Source organism: Platalea leucorodia (genome assembly GCF_965183815.1).
Source record: "Platalea leucorodia genome assembly, chromosome: 5".
Lineage (NCBI taxonomy): Eukaryota > Metazoa > Chordata > Aves > Pelecaniformes > Threskiornithidae > Platalea > Platalea leucorodia.
Window position 1 is genome coordinate 89,840,932 of NC_138827.1, and position 16,864 is coordinate 89,857,795.

Below are 16,864 nucleotides of genomic sequence, written 5' to 3' on the forward strand. Positions count from 1 at the left end.
TATATTAAATTAGTGTCTGACTGTTTATCAGATGCAGTTCAATATTTCATTACAATGTTTAAATCTCAGCCTTTAAAAAATACAAATCAGAAATTTAGAAGGATATGGGAGAAAGGAAACACAACCTTTGAAACCCTCTGTGAAACAGAGGGGCCAGCAAAATACAAAGTGCTTTGTAGCATTTTGGAAATTAATAGCAGCCCATTTTTGTCAAATAAATGCTGTTGTAGCTGAAACAACACAGATTGCAGACACATTTGTAGTTTTCTGTCTTACAGAGAAGCCAAAGTTTTCAGGGAAAGATCTTCCTACATCAATCTGCTTTGAAGTGCTTCCTACAATCATGATAATCTGTTCCAGAAACTGGTCATAATAGAAAACACCATTTCAAAGCAGCCTACAAAGCACATTTCTAAAAATGCTTTCAGTTACACCTCAATTGCAAATATGCCACTGAGCCACTTACTTACTTTTTCATTGGGGAGGGTTGGCTGTGATAAGCATGCGTTTTTCCTGATCTCCCGCCTTTTAATCATGTCTATCAAGTCATTGTGACTGACAGACATGTTAGCTCTGCTATTCAAAACAAATAAGAGATGCCTAAATTATACTGCTGCATTTTAAAGAGGTACTGTCATGTTGAAAACCTGGGGCCAACTCATGCAGCTCTGACTCAGGTAGTATGCCAATTTCAAAAGCAAATAGTTCTTGGATAAGAACTGCAAGACGTGAACTTTTTGGGTTTTTGTTAAATGAAAAATCCAATTTTAACTTACATAAATGGAACTTTTGCTACTGATGTCCCTTGGTGCAGGATCAGGCCCTTATTTTTTTCTACAAATATCTTGGACCATTAGAACTGCAGACATCAGGTTATTTCCAGTTCTTTATACTATTAATTTAAACCCCTGATTCTACCAGGTAGAAGTCTGCCATGCCAAATAATCCCACTGGCTCAGGTCCATGTGATAACTTCACTGAAGCACTTCAGTAGTTCATTTGGTCTGTTTGTGGAGAAAAGTCTTACTCAACCCAAGTAAAAACTTCAGAGGTTTTTTTTTCCTTCCTCAGTTGAATCAGCTTGGGAAAGGAAAAAAAAAGCAAGCCTCATTATTTTACTTCTGTTTCTAATCAATTACTTCTGCATCGCATGCTCAAACTTTTGGGAAGCTTAAAATTCAATAGAAATAGAGATCTTGTTGTTTTGGGGTTTGTTTTAATTAAAACTGCAAATGCTTCTCTTGGTGCTGTGTTTTGCAACAGCATAATCTTGCAGACCTCATTTTGGAGAGTGCCTCTGGACCAATACCATCCCTATGCAATCCTTCCCCATAGGTACAAACTTGTCTTTGAGTTTTTGGGTTCATACTACTATTCCTCAGCCAAACACAACCACAGCTCTTCAATGAGGCTGCACTAGTGTATCTGTGAGTAGAATTGGGCTCTTGCACTTTTCATGGACGTCCAAGTCCTTTGAGAGTTTTGTAAATGGATAGCAGAGTAGGCTGCCAGAAAACAAAGAGTTTTCATTAAATGATAACATCTTTCCAAACTAAAAACAGAAATTGTATTACTTATGGGAAGGTTCTAGTCCTCTCAGACCACAAGTATCACAGTTAAGGTTAGTGCAGCCCAGCCGTACACTAGTATAGCTTTTGGAAATAGTTTGAGTGTTTGCCTTGTGTTAGCAATCAAGAACTCAGGCCGGTAAATTCTCATCCACGGGTCATTTCACTGAAATGAGTAACACTTCATGTATTTGTACAGATTGCAAAAGTGAGTTTTATTCTGCAGGCTCAGATCTTACGCTTGCAAGAACAGAATGGCTTCCTCACCAGAAATTCAACATGAACTCTGCCCTCAGTTAGTTTAAACTGTCTCTTTTCTCTTTGCCTACATTGCAGTGCTCCTGAGTGAGAGTTTGGTTATGCCCAGGCCAAGTGGAGACAGATGTTTTGACGTTTCCCTGCAGAGAGCTCCTCTGATACAACGCTGCTCTGATTTACAAGCAGTGCTGCTGCTGCAGTCTGTCCTCACCTCCCAGCCATCCTCCTCTGCCAGTAAAAGCCTGCTCTTGCTTTTTACCGCTACAGCTACTCCAGTTCTTCACCAGGCATGTATCACACCAGGCTCCTCATGCCAAGAGCTCCCTATACCACTATCCCTATTTTCTGCCTTCCAACTTTATAGTCCTTATCTCCTGCTATCTATCTGCTCAGTTCTGCTCTGCAACCTCTGCTGTTCCAGTTCTCCTAAACCTTTGCAGCTATCAGTGCTACAGTCTTCTTTGGCCAGTAACATCCTTAGAAAGCATTCAGAGAAGAGCCATCAGGCAATAAGGATTGAAAAAACACAGAAGAATCCAGTATCATACTGAAATATCACAGAGAAATTAAGAGATTACTTGATTGCAGTTCACAAGTACTTCCACAGGAAGAAAATGTGATGCTCTTCTCTCCAGATGAGAGCATAACAGGACCAAGAACCTAGAAACTGAGAAACCAAGAGGCAACATAATTGCAAGGGCTGCTGAATTTTAAACACTTAACCAAGAACTGCAGGATGTGCTCTTCCTTCAGAAATATTTAAATCGAAATTGGATGCTTGTTTAGAATAGTTGACCAGCTTGAACGTGAATCAGCTCAGGGAAGTTCTGTGCCTTCAGGGAAGACAAAAAATGACTGAAAGCACCTTTCTGGAGTTACCACCCATCACTGTGGGAGGAGGGACTAGATAGGGAAGAATCCCAGGAATCAAAAGTAAAATGTAAACTAAAGGGTGAAATGCTAAAAACCCGGTTCACGTGTTCTCTCACGAGTCAACGTTCTTCATTTGAGTAAAGACCAAGTGACCACAGAAAAGACTGCTTCCCTAAAGTATATCATCTGCAAATCTGCCAGTGAGTTTTCAGTGAAAAATTAAATTGAGGTTTGTCAGCCTTGATACACTTTGTCTTTATGTAACTAGGAATGAAATATAACATTGGGAGTAATCTTATGCAGTCGTCTTAACTAATTTAGCATTTTGGATGCCATAGCTTATGAACTTTACAGAGAGATTCTTGGCAAGGAAGGATGGCATTGTAACTTCAGCCTTCTTAAAATTAACTCACACCAGCTATTCTCAGTAGCACCATCATTATCTGCGAAACTATGCTCAAATGAAGAATCAATAAATAAATACGAAGAAGAAATTTAGGGAAAAAACGAAGTGGTATTAGCATTCCAGGAGTATAATAAACTCATAATTCTCTGAGGCAAAGCAGTGAAGCCTGGATTTGCAAAGCAACCACAGACAAGGAGGTGTGCAAAGCTCATTCCAAATATAAGTTGGTTTAATATTTCAAAGACCCATTAGAGGGAACACATAGCATTAGCAATATCATAGTTTGTATTCCTGATGTACAGTCCTAGACAAATACAGAAGTTATGTAGTAAATTACTCTCTCGGGAACAATTTCTGTTGGTTAAGGGGGAAAATGTTAAATTTTAAAGACACTAATCACTTGCTTTTGTTTTAATTCAGTCTATGTAGATACATGTCCAGTGTGCATATAAAAACAGAAAATATACGAATGATCCCTAGTTCATCTTCAGAATGGTGAGATCAGGGTACTTTGTTTCTCAAACTGTAGTCACGCTAACTTGAACTGAACTGCTTAGGTGAGTAAAGGATTTGCACGATCAAGTTACCTACTGGCAATGTTTAGCAAGGAGATAAATGCATAGTCTTGTAAAGCACAAGTCTAGGGCTCTGATGCAGGAAAGCAATGAATGAGATGAAACATTTCATTCATAGGATTTAACAACGTATTTAGAATTAAGTATGCGAATAAGTGTTTTCAGGGGTTGTAACCTTGTTTCTCTACCACTAATGCACCCTATGGCCTTGAGCAAGTCACATAAGACCAGACTTTTCACAGACCTCAAAGTCTAATTTGTACTGATTTCAGTCACTGGCAATCCTACTTGGCGCCTATCTGCATCGTTCTGTTTCATGATATCTTTAACAGACGATCACAAAATTCTCCAGGCCATAGTCCTTTTATGCCTCAGTTTCTCTCCCTGATGATTATTACTTCTGATTGCTGAGCATGGTTGCCAAAACGGAAATAAAGGTAAGTTCTACTATTATACTACTTGATTATCCTCACAAAGCAGGAACTGTGGAATTCTTCATAATTTATATTATGTGTTACTTGACATCATCCTTCATCAGTACTGGAACAGCACAGTTACAGTGCAGAGTCCTATTTTGCTCATGTTGAATAAAGCATGTAACTTTATCCTACCACAAGCCCCTAATGATATTCTTTCCCCTGTTGTCTTTTATTTTAAATAGGTGGTTACTAGCTGCAATTACAACTAAAAGCTAAGCTCTCTTAGATTGGAGGAGCACCTTGAACACAGGCAGAAACTGAGTCTCAGCTTTGTATTTTTAATGAAAATGCCCTTCATATGTGGAGCGGACCCCAAAAAGGTCAGAGAGTGAAATATTAAGTGATTTATAAATATAGACTGATTGCCCTGTCCAAACCATGTGTTTGAAAATCTCCTTCTGGCAGACAATCGTCTTCAATCAGGAAGAGAGAGCAGAGAAAGGAACGTGAGGCAGGGCAGGGGGATCTGTAATCACTCTAACAAACTTTTGAAGCCTAGCCAATTTTTCCTTCCCTGCATTATATACACGGGCTCCAAAAAGCATCTCTTTCTACGTTCTTGAATTTACTATATTATCCTGTCAAACTGAGTTATCCAGAGTGAACTTCCTACCCTTTCCTTTCTTGTCTTATTTTTTTTCCCTAATCTTTGATCTATTGTAAATCAGCATCGTAAGAGATAAATAAGCAACTTTTAGCTGAAACAGCAGGCTAAACAACTTCCACGTGGCCAGGCAACACAGCAAAGCAATTAAACCTGCCCAACAGGCCATCTGTAGTCAGCATCCCCTTCCCTTAAGGGGCTGGCCCCAAAGTATTCCCAGATTTAGTTCCTAATCCTACCTCTGAGTTGTGCAGATGGTCCCAGCACCCACTCAAAACCTCTTTGAAGTTACTACGAATCTACACAGCCAGGTAAGCTCGTTGGCCCCGATTCTATTGCAAGAATGAGATGTGGCCAAGGTCTCATCGGAGTTTGTTTCCTGCCCCTTGAGAAGACAGGCAGGATCTTCCTTCTCATGTAACTAGCCATAACTGTCACAGCCATATTTTGGAAACACTAATTTGATCTCTGAGTCAGGACGCTTTCACACCGCATAAGAAATTTTCATTCTGTTATCCTTTCAAATAAAGTTAAAGCTATTTTTTCATTTTTACTCTACATCAGTAACCTGCACAAGGTTTGAACTTGAAATGAAAAATACTACTTTTAAAATGACAAACACTGAACACAGGACATTCGTTAGCACTAAAAAAAGCCCTCTCTGTCTATGGAGGAGCATAATTCATTCACTGATACACACACCCACATTTTCTCCAGGGAGTTTCACAAATTCGCATGCACTCCCAGCACTAAATTTTGCATTTCAATCTAGGCATTAGCTATAAAAGATGTGTAAAATCTTATGTAGTCAGACAGAAGCTGTTCCCTATTGGCTACATAATAAGCATCTTAGGTGGCTCCAGGGTATAAAATTATTCCAAAAGGGGTGTGGAAAAAATTACACTGCATAAATTGATTCCAGATCCACCTGTTCCAGGTGCCAGCAAATATATTTTGTTAAAGCCATCTGCTTGTCTTAAAAGCTATCAGTTTTTGAAGACTATGGCACAAGCAATCTGCAAAATATACAAACTTCAGAAGCCACAAACCCTTAAACTGCAAATGGCTTATAGATCATCTACGTAGGACTTAGCCTGGCTGTTCTGCAGGACTGCAGACAGCATCTCTGCTTAACATCTGAGCATATCCAGCATCAGGGTACGTCCTCCATAGCACGGAGGGTTCAAGGCTATTGGAGCATCCATTTGGCATCACCCGATCGTCACGTGCTATTCCCAAATTACAGAGGCTGCCTCATGGGTTTGAAGTTATGATTAAGCTTTTGAGTGCAGCACAATATTTGGCAGAGATAAAACTGATGACTATGGTTCTTCTCTGCAGGTTGCTACGCCCCAGCTGGTCACGTGTTGCTGCGCAATGGATAAAGTCAAACCTTTGAAACTGGCACTCTGCTATTTATTTGGCTTCCAGCAACAGCCTAATAGGGAGTACATTGTATATTGAGACTAGCAAGCCCATAAGCATTTAGCCTGCTCAACAAAGCAGGTGACCCACAGAGGTCAGACACTGCTACAGTTTGTGTTTATCAGGGTTGATCATGTAGGGTGCTATTTCCTGTAGACACGTTAACAAGAATGAAGAACATGTAGCACTTGTAAGATCAAGCTCCTTCGCAGCAGCTTCTGGGAAGAAAATATCCTGTGCTCTCTTCACAAATGACCCCTTACTGAAAAACAATGAAATTACACAGATAATTTATAAACTCCCAAGGTGTTCACAATTGATTTGGGGATTAAGACTAGTAATCAGCATGTTTACTTATGATCTCGTTTAAAGCTCACTAAAAAGTAAATAAAAGACACACCAGTCGTTAACCAGCACAGTGCTTTGGTATATGCTTAATTATAAACACATGAATAGCCCTGTCACCAATTCAGAGCCATACTCTGTAACTTGGTAACATCCTTCACATGCAAATTACCTCCCAGACTTATTACATTCCGAAACAAAACAAACCCATTTCGTTTGTAGATACATATTTGATAACAGTAATACTTCTAGAGTATCACGACCCGTACACTCATCATCAGAAAATCGCTTTGAGTGATTTTGTGTGGACTTTAAATGTTTGTGCCTTACACGAATGCTGAAGCAGAGGTAACTTTGGGAGTCGCAGCGCTGTAGTCAAGGAGACATTGCATACTGAAAGTTACAGTTGTGCTGTCGGAGCTCTGCTGCACTTTGCTCGCATGGTGTGAACCTGGGGTAAGGAATAACTGCTATCACGCAGTATTTTTTTGGACAACAATGAGAACAGAGGTGAAATAAATACTGAGACTAACTGTGCTTAAAGAATAATCTCCAGCAAGCAAGGCACTGTCCATGCAAGTTGCAGGCTCGAATACCCCTTGAAGCCTTGTATCTCAGACAGCTCCCACTGAAACTAACGAAAATTGCCACCATGGACAGAGATGGGATGAGTCCTGCTACTGGGCACGCTGGAGGAGCCCGCAGCCCACAGTGTAAAAGGAAGAGCAACAGTCCCTACAATAAGACTATTTATCTGATGCGCTTGCTTCAGTGAGTTGTTTTTTTCCTCCTTAAAAAGAAAAAAAGGCAACAGAACAATAACAAGCGTTGACTCGATCCTCAAAGTCACCAACACTCGCATTCAGACACAGCCCGTTTCAAGGCACAGCAGGGATCGCACTGTAATACTCCACAGTTCATCTCCTGGACTAAATCACAAGGATTCAACGTAAAATAGTGGCAGTTCACCTTCACAGTATTCAGTCTGTAAAACTTAAGTCCATCGCTTAAGACTGACTTTGCAATCTCAGCATGACTTGATACTACGTATCTGCTGCACCACCAACACCAATGAATTTCACCCCTAGAGAACTGCTTTGAACTGCCTCCACCACCACCTGAAGATGACTGCATTTCCCTTTTCCAGTCTTACACCAGAAATGATCTGGCAGGGCATGATCTGAAGCGAGGCAAATCCAGTTGCAGACTTCACACTGGACTGCACCGCAACTCTGGATCTTGGCACTGCCCCGACAGCGGGACAGCTTCACATCACTGTGACGGACCCGCTCTTCCTCGCCTCTGCCCCTCGCTCTTGGGGCCAGCCTGCACTTGCCACTGCCGCTCTTGCCGTGAAGGCAGTGAGCAACACTTAGGAGACCTGACGAAGATGGAGTCCAGTGCGTGGCTTCCCGATGACAGACCCTTGGTAAAATTACCCATGGCTCTCAGTAAAAAATGAACTGAGAAATGCTAATCTAATGATTCCAGACATATGGATAAAGAAAAGGTGAAAAGGCTTTTAAATGCGTTCTAAAACTAATATTTTATAAGACGGATCAATATATTTCTCTAGGCTGGAAACAAATGTGTTCTCAAAGAAAGTTAAATTTAGAGAAGAAAATGTTTGGTTTTCTTACTACGGAAAACAGTGATGACAATTCCTTGGAGGGCATTTATGTGAACAGCAATCCAAAGCTAGAGCTTCATCGTGATCTCCCTAAAACCAGTGGAGTGAGAACAGGTTAAGGTTACTGCTGTCAGCCTACTTAATGTGAACAAAAGTAGCTTTGCAATCAAACAGCATTGTCCTTAATTTCCAAGCTTTCACTGGTCAAACCGGCATATGGAAGTGATGCAACCATGAAGTAAAACAATGACAGCTTTGATCCTGCATCTTATACGCAGTCAGTTAACCACCCTGATGTCTTTACAAGGAATCGCCAGAATAAGGGCTACCAGATAACATCCTAAATTCCCAGATCCCAGTAAATACAGCACACATCCGTACTCAAGGCAGAAAGGCAGCCGCGCAGCCGATCGCTTTGTGGTATTGTTTGATACTGCCCCCTTTTGCCAAACAGCAAGTCAACAGCCTAGACTTCACACAGAAACTTTTCATGTCATGTATTTGTTTTCAGGAAAACATATTCAGGCAGATGGCCTTATTTAACCCTAGCATGACTGCTCACATGATTATTAATCCTGGCTAAAATAGAAATCCACTGTTCAAGCCATGTTTAATATCACAGAGTGAGACCGCTCTCCAGGAACGTTTCCTCTAACAAGGACCCATCGTGTCTCAGCCTAAGTCAAGCAGGACTTTTACAACTGACTCCCAGGTAAGAAGCAAAGGCTATAAAGTCTGGGCGTATGTTCCCCCAAGTCAGCTGTCGCCTGGAGAATAAAGGGCAATCATACCAGACGACCAAAGCTATTTTGTTTGGGCATCTTACTGCAAAGCAACTAAACTCCCATGGCACCACCTGCATCGAGTTTCTATCAGGCTACACACATTACTGCTGAACCCATCCCCATGCCGCCTTTTCAAGTCTATATGAACTGATCGGGGCCACCTTGTGACAAGTCATTCCCCACACAGACCCTCATCCCCTGCATCTCTCTGTTCAAGCCTTTTGTCTTCTGGGTTTGTGCTTTTTCACTCGCTGGAGTTTGCACATTTTCTCCTCCCTGGTTGCCCCAGCTCTTTGAGGGAAGGGAGGGAGGTCACGGAGGGCAGCCACTGCCAATTCCATCAGCCTAACGGGCTGGGGGGACAAACAAAGCAAATATCTATATTCTGAATGGCGGGATCTCTCTCCCCCCCGTGACTTCAGGACTAACATGTCCCTGACAGGGGAGGACAAAAACTTAATCTCTCTGAGAAAAGAAAGCAAGATAGTGAGAAAAAAAGGAGAAATTGCCTCCACTTCACTGAAAACGCAAGAGGCATAACATAAAATGCAGAGATCCCCTACTATAGCCTGCCTAGTGCAGTCTACTTATCATCCAATCCAATCTGAACAGAAAAGTTTTAGTCCAAAAGGGAGAAGAAATGAAAAAAGATATGGATGATTCAAGTGGCTGTTTAAAAATGAAATCTCTATTAAAAAATCTGGCTAAATATCAGCAGGATTTTTCTCTTTCTCATTGCCTTTTTCTCTGCAGTTTATGACCAGTTTTCTCCCTTGGGTGCTTACAAATCACACATACAATCAAGTGAGCACTTTTCTGTACGAGTAGCTTGTTCCAGCTACTCTCACTCCTCCTCTTTGCCTTCACTCACCCGGGATCTCTACTGATCTCAAATAGCAGCAAGAATCAAAGCCCATTATAACTTTTAGCTTAGTTGGTTTCTATTTTGTTCGCAGTGCAGTCGGCTTGGGGTCTCAGCCTACCACTGAACCCATCCAGAGGCAAAGAGAGCTAACCTCTTGCCGCTCAGACTATAATTTAGGAAAAGAAGTATTTTCTGTAATGAGAGGGAACACTTGCACAACAAAAAATGAAGCTTTTCTGTGATCCCAAACCGATATATCCATACATAAATAGTTCAAGGAAAAAAAATTTATAACCCAACCAAAAATGAAAACAAAAATACCTCCAGGACCTGGCATCTACCACGTTTGGAGACCTTTTTTAAGGACAGGAAATTATCTAAGAGTCTAAACGGAGCCAACAGAGGACAGTGAACCTTTAGGACATAGCTACTCCTCTATACTTACACTCCACCTAAAAGCCCATGAGCAGACAGGTTCAGTACCGACTTGGCAGGCGCACCTTTTGTTTGTTTCCTCTGAGGCGTAACAGTAAGCGTGCTCCTGGGCTGCACCGGGGAGCAGATGGTAGTGTTGGAAAATACAGATCTCCAACTTTTGGTGTGGGTGTTAGGGCTGGATCGACAAAGGTTGTTTCTGGGAATCCTGCCCCCCCTCCCATAAGTTTCTAACAATACAGGGAGCTAAGGAGCCGCACAAGGCTCTCTGCTTCCCTCTCCCTCTCCCCTTCCCTTTTGATCTCCATCAGGACGTGAGCTGAAATTTAATGGGCCACCCCTACCACAAAGACAAATTACCATCTGAAAAAAAAAAAAATCATTAATATCCCTCCGTCTAGGCTATCCTGCTTCCCACCACTGCACCCCCTCTCCTCTCGCCACAGCCCCGCTCAGCGGGTTTAGGGAGAGCTGGGAAGGTGGGGGGGAGAGAAAGAGGAAAGAAACCACCTTCGCTGCCACCTCCTAGCTAACGTCCTCTCCAGCGCTGCCGGACTGCAAAAACAGCGACCAAAAAAAAAGCCCCTTTCGCTCCACAGCCCGCGGGGGGCAGGAGGACGTCGCAGCGGGCGCCGCGCACAAACACGCACCCGCGCCCCGCGGGGTGCCCCCGGCCCCTCCATCACCCCGCGGCGCTGCCCGGCGCCGGCCGCCGCAGGGCTGCAGCAGCCCGGGGCCCCCCAGCTCCCCGGGCTCCCCAGCTCCCCGGCATCCCCATCCCAGCGCCGCCCGCTCGCCCCGGCCCCCCGCCAAGTTGGGAAGTTCGCGCGCCCCCCGCCCCGCCGCCCGCCCCCCGGCCCGCCGCCGCGCCGCGCGTACGGGGCGGCCGCCGGGCTCCCGCTGCGGGACTCACCGGCACATCGCGCTCCGGCTGCCGCAGGAGCGGGGGCAGCCGCGGCGCGGCTCGGCGGGGCTGGGCTCGGCGCGGGGCGAGCAGGGGAGCGGGGCGGCGGCTCTCCCCGGCCCGGCCCTCAGGGAGCGCCGCCTCGGGCCATGCGAGCGGCTGCGGGCAGCGTCCCCGCGGCGCGGCCGGAGTTGGGACCGAAGTCCTCCCCTGCGCTCCGCTGTCTCTTCCAGGCGGCTCCTATCAGCACGGCTTCAACTCTTTCCATCGGAGACCGGGGGGAGGAGGGGGAGGAGGCGGAGGAGGAGGAGGTAGGGAAGGAGGAGGGAGCTAGGGGCTGGCAGCCCCAACTCGCACTGATGTCAACTAATATATTCAAAGTTCAACAGGGCATTTCTTCGCAGGCGAATCGCCCTCGCCGCTCTCCCCGCTGCTCGCGGCCGGCCGCCCCGGGCCGGCGGGGGGTCCCGCGGAGCCGGAGCCCCGCGGAGGGGGGCCGGCGGGGCTGGCCCGGGGGGTCGGGGACAGCGGGTGGCACACGGTCCGGCGGGCAGGTTCACGCGCCGCCGGCGTGGGGAGGGCTGAGGGTGGAGGAGAGGCACCAGCCGAGAGCGAGGATAAGAGCCAGCGGCGGAGCGGTGTTTGTATTTAAATCCACCCCCTTCCCTCCATGCTGGAAGGGGCCGGGCCGGCAGCGTTGCTGTGGCTGGGGACGGGATGGGAGCGGGGCGCAGGGGAGCCGCCGGGCTGGGGCTCGCAGTCGCGCCGCGGGCCTCCGGGCGGGCTCCGGGCCGCGGGGCTGCCGTGCCGGCCCCGAGGCCGCCGGGCAGGGCTTGCAGCGGGCCCTGGGCGGAGCGCCGTCCCCCCGCCCGCGGCTGCTCCGCTCGCCCGCGGCCCGGGGCTGTGCCTGCGGCCCCCCGTCGCCGTATCCCCCTGCTCGCCGGGGGCGAACGGGGTCGAAATGAACCCGGGGAGGAAAGCGTCAAAGTTTTTCTCACGCCGAAGCGGAGACGGCGGCGGAAAATCCGCGGCGAGGCGCGTAGGCGGCGCGGAGAGCGAGGGAGAAGCAGCGCCGCTGTGCGCTGCCCGGCGGCACCGCCGCCCGCTCCGCGCCGCTCCGCGCCCGCCGCCCCCGAGCCCCGGGGCCGGCCGGCAGCGCCCGCAGCCCCGCCGCCCCCCGCAGTGCTGGCGGGGGGGGGGGGGGGGGAGCGGCATCAAACGTGTTTTTGGAAGTGGGTGATGCGATGTGTCCCCGCACATCATCCCCGTACACCGCTAGCGGCAGCGGCATAACGCTATAGGGTGATCTCTGCTGATCGACAGGCGGCCTGGCAGTAACAGGATAAAAACACATCTGGGCTGGTTCAGTGACATTTTATAATCGCAAGGTAAGAGCCTCAGTTATTTATCAGCTGAATCCCCAAAATAGAATGGCCTGCACTGATGCCGTTGCATATGTATGTGTACGTATGTAATGACGAGACTGGGTTCTTTTTCTTCTGCAAACTGATCCAGTCATTCATGTTGACAGTATGTTATAGCTATATAAAAACAGTGTCATTGTATGGTGGCTCATCAATGCTATGACAGCCAATCGTGGTGGCAGTGGGTGTTCTCCCAATTCACGTCTCAGAGAAGTAACAGCATAGATCCACTGCGATGATCATTACACAATACGTAATTATTTGCCTGTTCTTAATTGCTCAGTTCTTCCTTAATCAAGTAACTATATCACTACATCTGTTCATGCAGTAACACATTTTTGGATACAGCTTGTATGAAACAGTCAATACATTATTTATATGTAGGGCATTTTCTATCTGATTTCCATTTTAAAACTCGCTGGAAAGTTGAGGATAGGTAATGGGTACAAAACGATCGCAGTGAGGCTAGGTATTCTGCTCAAAACTCAGACTCTGGGATAAGCCTCGGGTCAGGCATAGCCTGGAGGCTGCTGAGCAGACTGCCCCATGCACAGTGGCGTCACATCTGCCCCTCTTTTTCCATCCCCATCTCTTCTGAAGACCTACAGAAAAAACTCCGCCTGATTTGTTGTGATAGCATCTTCTCAGGGTACTGTCTTAATTTACACGTGAATAGTAAGTAACTGTCAAGCTCCTCCATTTCCCTAATATCCAGCATGATATCTTTCAATTTAGTGAATTAAATTTTAAATAATGATGTACAGCAGCCTGGGTGTTCGAAGCGGAACGCAGCACAGGGCTGTACTGCTGTGCTGGGGCACTACTGGCTTTCTTTTTCACTTTTACTGGGTGGTTTGGTTATCTAAGCCTCAGGGATAAAACACCTCACCAAGTGCCACAACTACAGATGTAATTTCCAGAAGACTCAGCTCAACCTTTTTTCCTCCTAAGACGTGCAGATGAGGCACTGAGCATAGTAGCATGAGACCGTATACACTAAGTTTTTTTCCAATATCTGTCAACACTTAAAGATCTAATGGATAAGACTTTTCTATTAAAGAAAAGATTGAGTGATTGCCCTAGAATCTTCTTCTAGCATTTTCCTGCTACTATTTTGCTGGTTTCCCCCCAAAGCTGGCAGTACTTCTGTTGGTCATGTGCATGCGTGCATTGCTCAGAGACCCACGAATAAAGGTGCATATAAATTGAAGTCCTCAGATCCTGACACCTTAATGCCATCACACAGCATGACGTCTCCGAAATCGCTGGCCAGACAGGAAAACTACTCAAATCATTTCAGTAAAGGGCTTGTGAGGCAAAGCGGTACAGTTCAGATTCTTTGAAAAAGAGAGAAACGCCATGGGAAAAGTCAGGGTATTGCATGTGAAGTGATCTATATCAAACAATTTGTTTTCAATCTCCAAATCCTAAGCCTCGCTAGGGAGAGGATGTACGGGATTCCTGTTCTGGGCTTGGCAGAGACCGAGCTCTCGGCAGGACTCATCACAGCTGTTCGCAGCGGTGTCGAACTGCACCTCTGTCCAGAGCCACCTCTGCTGGAGAAACCCCCTTTACTCCGCTTTTTTCCCGGCCTGTCCCCCCCGTCCCGCCCGGGGGAGAGAGGCGGTGTTCCCTGCGGTCGTTCCTAGGCAGCGCAAGGCGCAGTTTCCCCCAGCAAAGGGGTGTTTGTCAGAGCCCCGTCCTCGCCGCTCGGGCCGGCTTTCACCACTAGGTGCTGCTGGTGCCTCCCGATGCGCCGGGCGCCGCACCGAGCCCCGGCGGGCCGGCCCCCGCGCTCGCCCGGCCCCCGCCGGCACCGAGCCGCCCTGCCCGCGGGGGCACCCCGGGCCCTGAGCCGGGGGGAGGCGACCCCACGCAGGTGCCTGCAGGCGGCGTGGGCCTGCGTAGCACGCGTGTGAGCCGGCTGCGCGGCTTCCCCGGGGGCTGGCGGAGCGCAGGCTGGAGCGGGCAGGGGTAAAACCCGCGGCTTGGAGAGCGCTGCCGGTGCAAGAGGCAGCCCCGCTGCCTGCGGAGAAGGGCGGCCACCTTTGCTGCCGTCAAACACAGCGGTGCAGGGCGCTGAGAGGGACGGGGGAGAGTTACACAGAGCGGAGGTGCAAGCTGCAGGGAGGAGGAACAAAACTGGGAGAGGTGGGAGGACGTGGGGCTGTAGGGCAGCAGAAGGCGGGATAACAGGTACCGCTGGCCGCTGGCGGGGACGAGGACCTGCGAGTGTAGAACAGAGCTCTGGGGGGTAGGAAGAAATCAGACCTAGGTTTTTGTGCGTCGGGTCATCCAAAGACAGTACCCCAGATTGCAGCCAACGTCGCGTTTTGCAGCCTAACCGGGGTGGGCTGTGTTAGCCTGCGTTTGCACACAGAAAATCCATCTGTTTGCGGCTGTACTGGCTGCGCAGACCTGCTTGAACTCGAGCTGTTCTGGGCATTCAGATAAGCGTTACCGGTAGGTGTTTCAGGTGGGGAACTGGAGGAAAATCTTGACTCTGGCCTCACCATCTGGAGGCTAGGCGAAAACATTCACCCACGCTTGATTTCTGGACCACGATTCCACAGTAGTAGCAGTCTCATTAGAAAAGTAATTTTGCTGTAGATGTCCTGACCATTGCACATAGATTGAGGGAAGGGGAAAGTGCATGTGTCAGTGGCAAAAATTTTAAATTATGCTTAAATTTAGAGCTGGGCACATATGTTCAGCCAATCACTTCAGTAGTCGACTACAAGTTTTTATTTCCCTGTAGCACTGCAAGGGGAGAAGCAGGGTTGCCATGAGGAAAACAGTCAAAATATACAGAGCAGAAGGTCTTTACGCTGATGCAAGTGACTGATCCAAGTGGAGCCCGAACTGCCCTTCAAGATGGTGCAATGTTTTCTCAAAAGGGGAGAAAAATGCATTTCTAAATACAACGTCAGCAAATACTCAAAAGCAATGGCATGCAGCAATAGTGATAGTAAGCATTATCCTGAATACTGAGATCTAGATCTGAAGCCAAATGGCCATTAGCCATAAAATATTTAGGTACATAGCTTTTTTCTTGAATTTAAAATAGTTTGCTAAATAGTCACAGCTGTGGTTTCCGGGCTCAGTCTGGTGGCGACAGTAACATTTTAATTTATACTAAAGAGAAGGCAAAGTTAAATCCATGACACAAACTAAGAGTCAGATGACCTGAAAGCAAGAGAATACAAATGAGCTCCCTGGAGAGAAGAGGCTGTGATGGAACAAATAGAATAATACAGAGGGATGACTTGACACTATCACCAGAGCGACTGTATTTCACTTCTTTGGAAAGAAATGAAATGAGCTTAAATTGGGACAACTGCTTTATTTTCAGAGAATTACATTTGAAGCCTCTGCTGCCTACAGACAAGTGATATACAGTTGTTTCTCCCCTTGAAGCCAGGTACTATTAATTGCCAATTTTCATATGTCAGTCGACATGATGAAGTCAGCAAATGTCATCATACTTAATAGAGGCAGGCCTGAGTATTCCTACTGAGTCTCACAGAACTGGAACATTCCCTGTTTGCAGACAAAGACTCGTGAAACACAGGAGTTGAGTTAACTGTATGATATACCAGGACGGAGGGAATGTTAAGCTGAGATGCTTGTCATTGTCTGGTAAGCATCCACATTGCAGTAAGATGTACAGCACCCAGCAGTCACCTATTTGTTGGCAAATAAAAGGAGCAGTGAAAAATTAGTTTTTAACAACACCATTAGGAGGTTTGATACTACATCAGAAACTGCTTTCCCCCCTCTAACTCAAATTCTGAGCCTAGAGGCTGTGTTTATTGGAAATGACTTCTGCCTTGAGACTGGAAGTGTAAAACCTAGCACTGAGCACCTTTATGGTGCTCCTAGATATATATTATCTGAGGGACTGAAAACTTCCTTGGTAAATACAAGTGGGATTTTTTTCCCTGGGGTGTATATGTACCTTTACAATTGGACTTAAGCTTTAATTTAAAGACATGTTGGTTGGCACATCAGACGTCTCACTGAACACTCTGTACAAGAACCAGACTTGAACGGAAAGTGAATTCAGGACTGTTGACAGCTTATCTGCTGACTTCATACCCAACCTTAGGCAATTCAGCTGAAAGATGAGCTCAACACTGCAAGTTCCCATTACAACCTTTGCAGTATCTTGCCCTATTGTAATTTTCCTTTAAACAGCTACATTAAAAAGCTTTACAGGGGCCCACTTGTACAACAAACTGTTATATCCAGCGAGCTGTGCTCTACTGAAAAGTCTGGGTCTCAATGT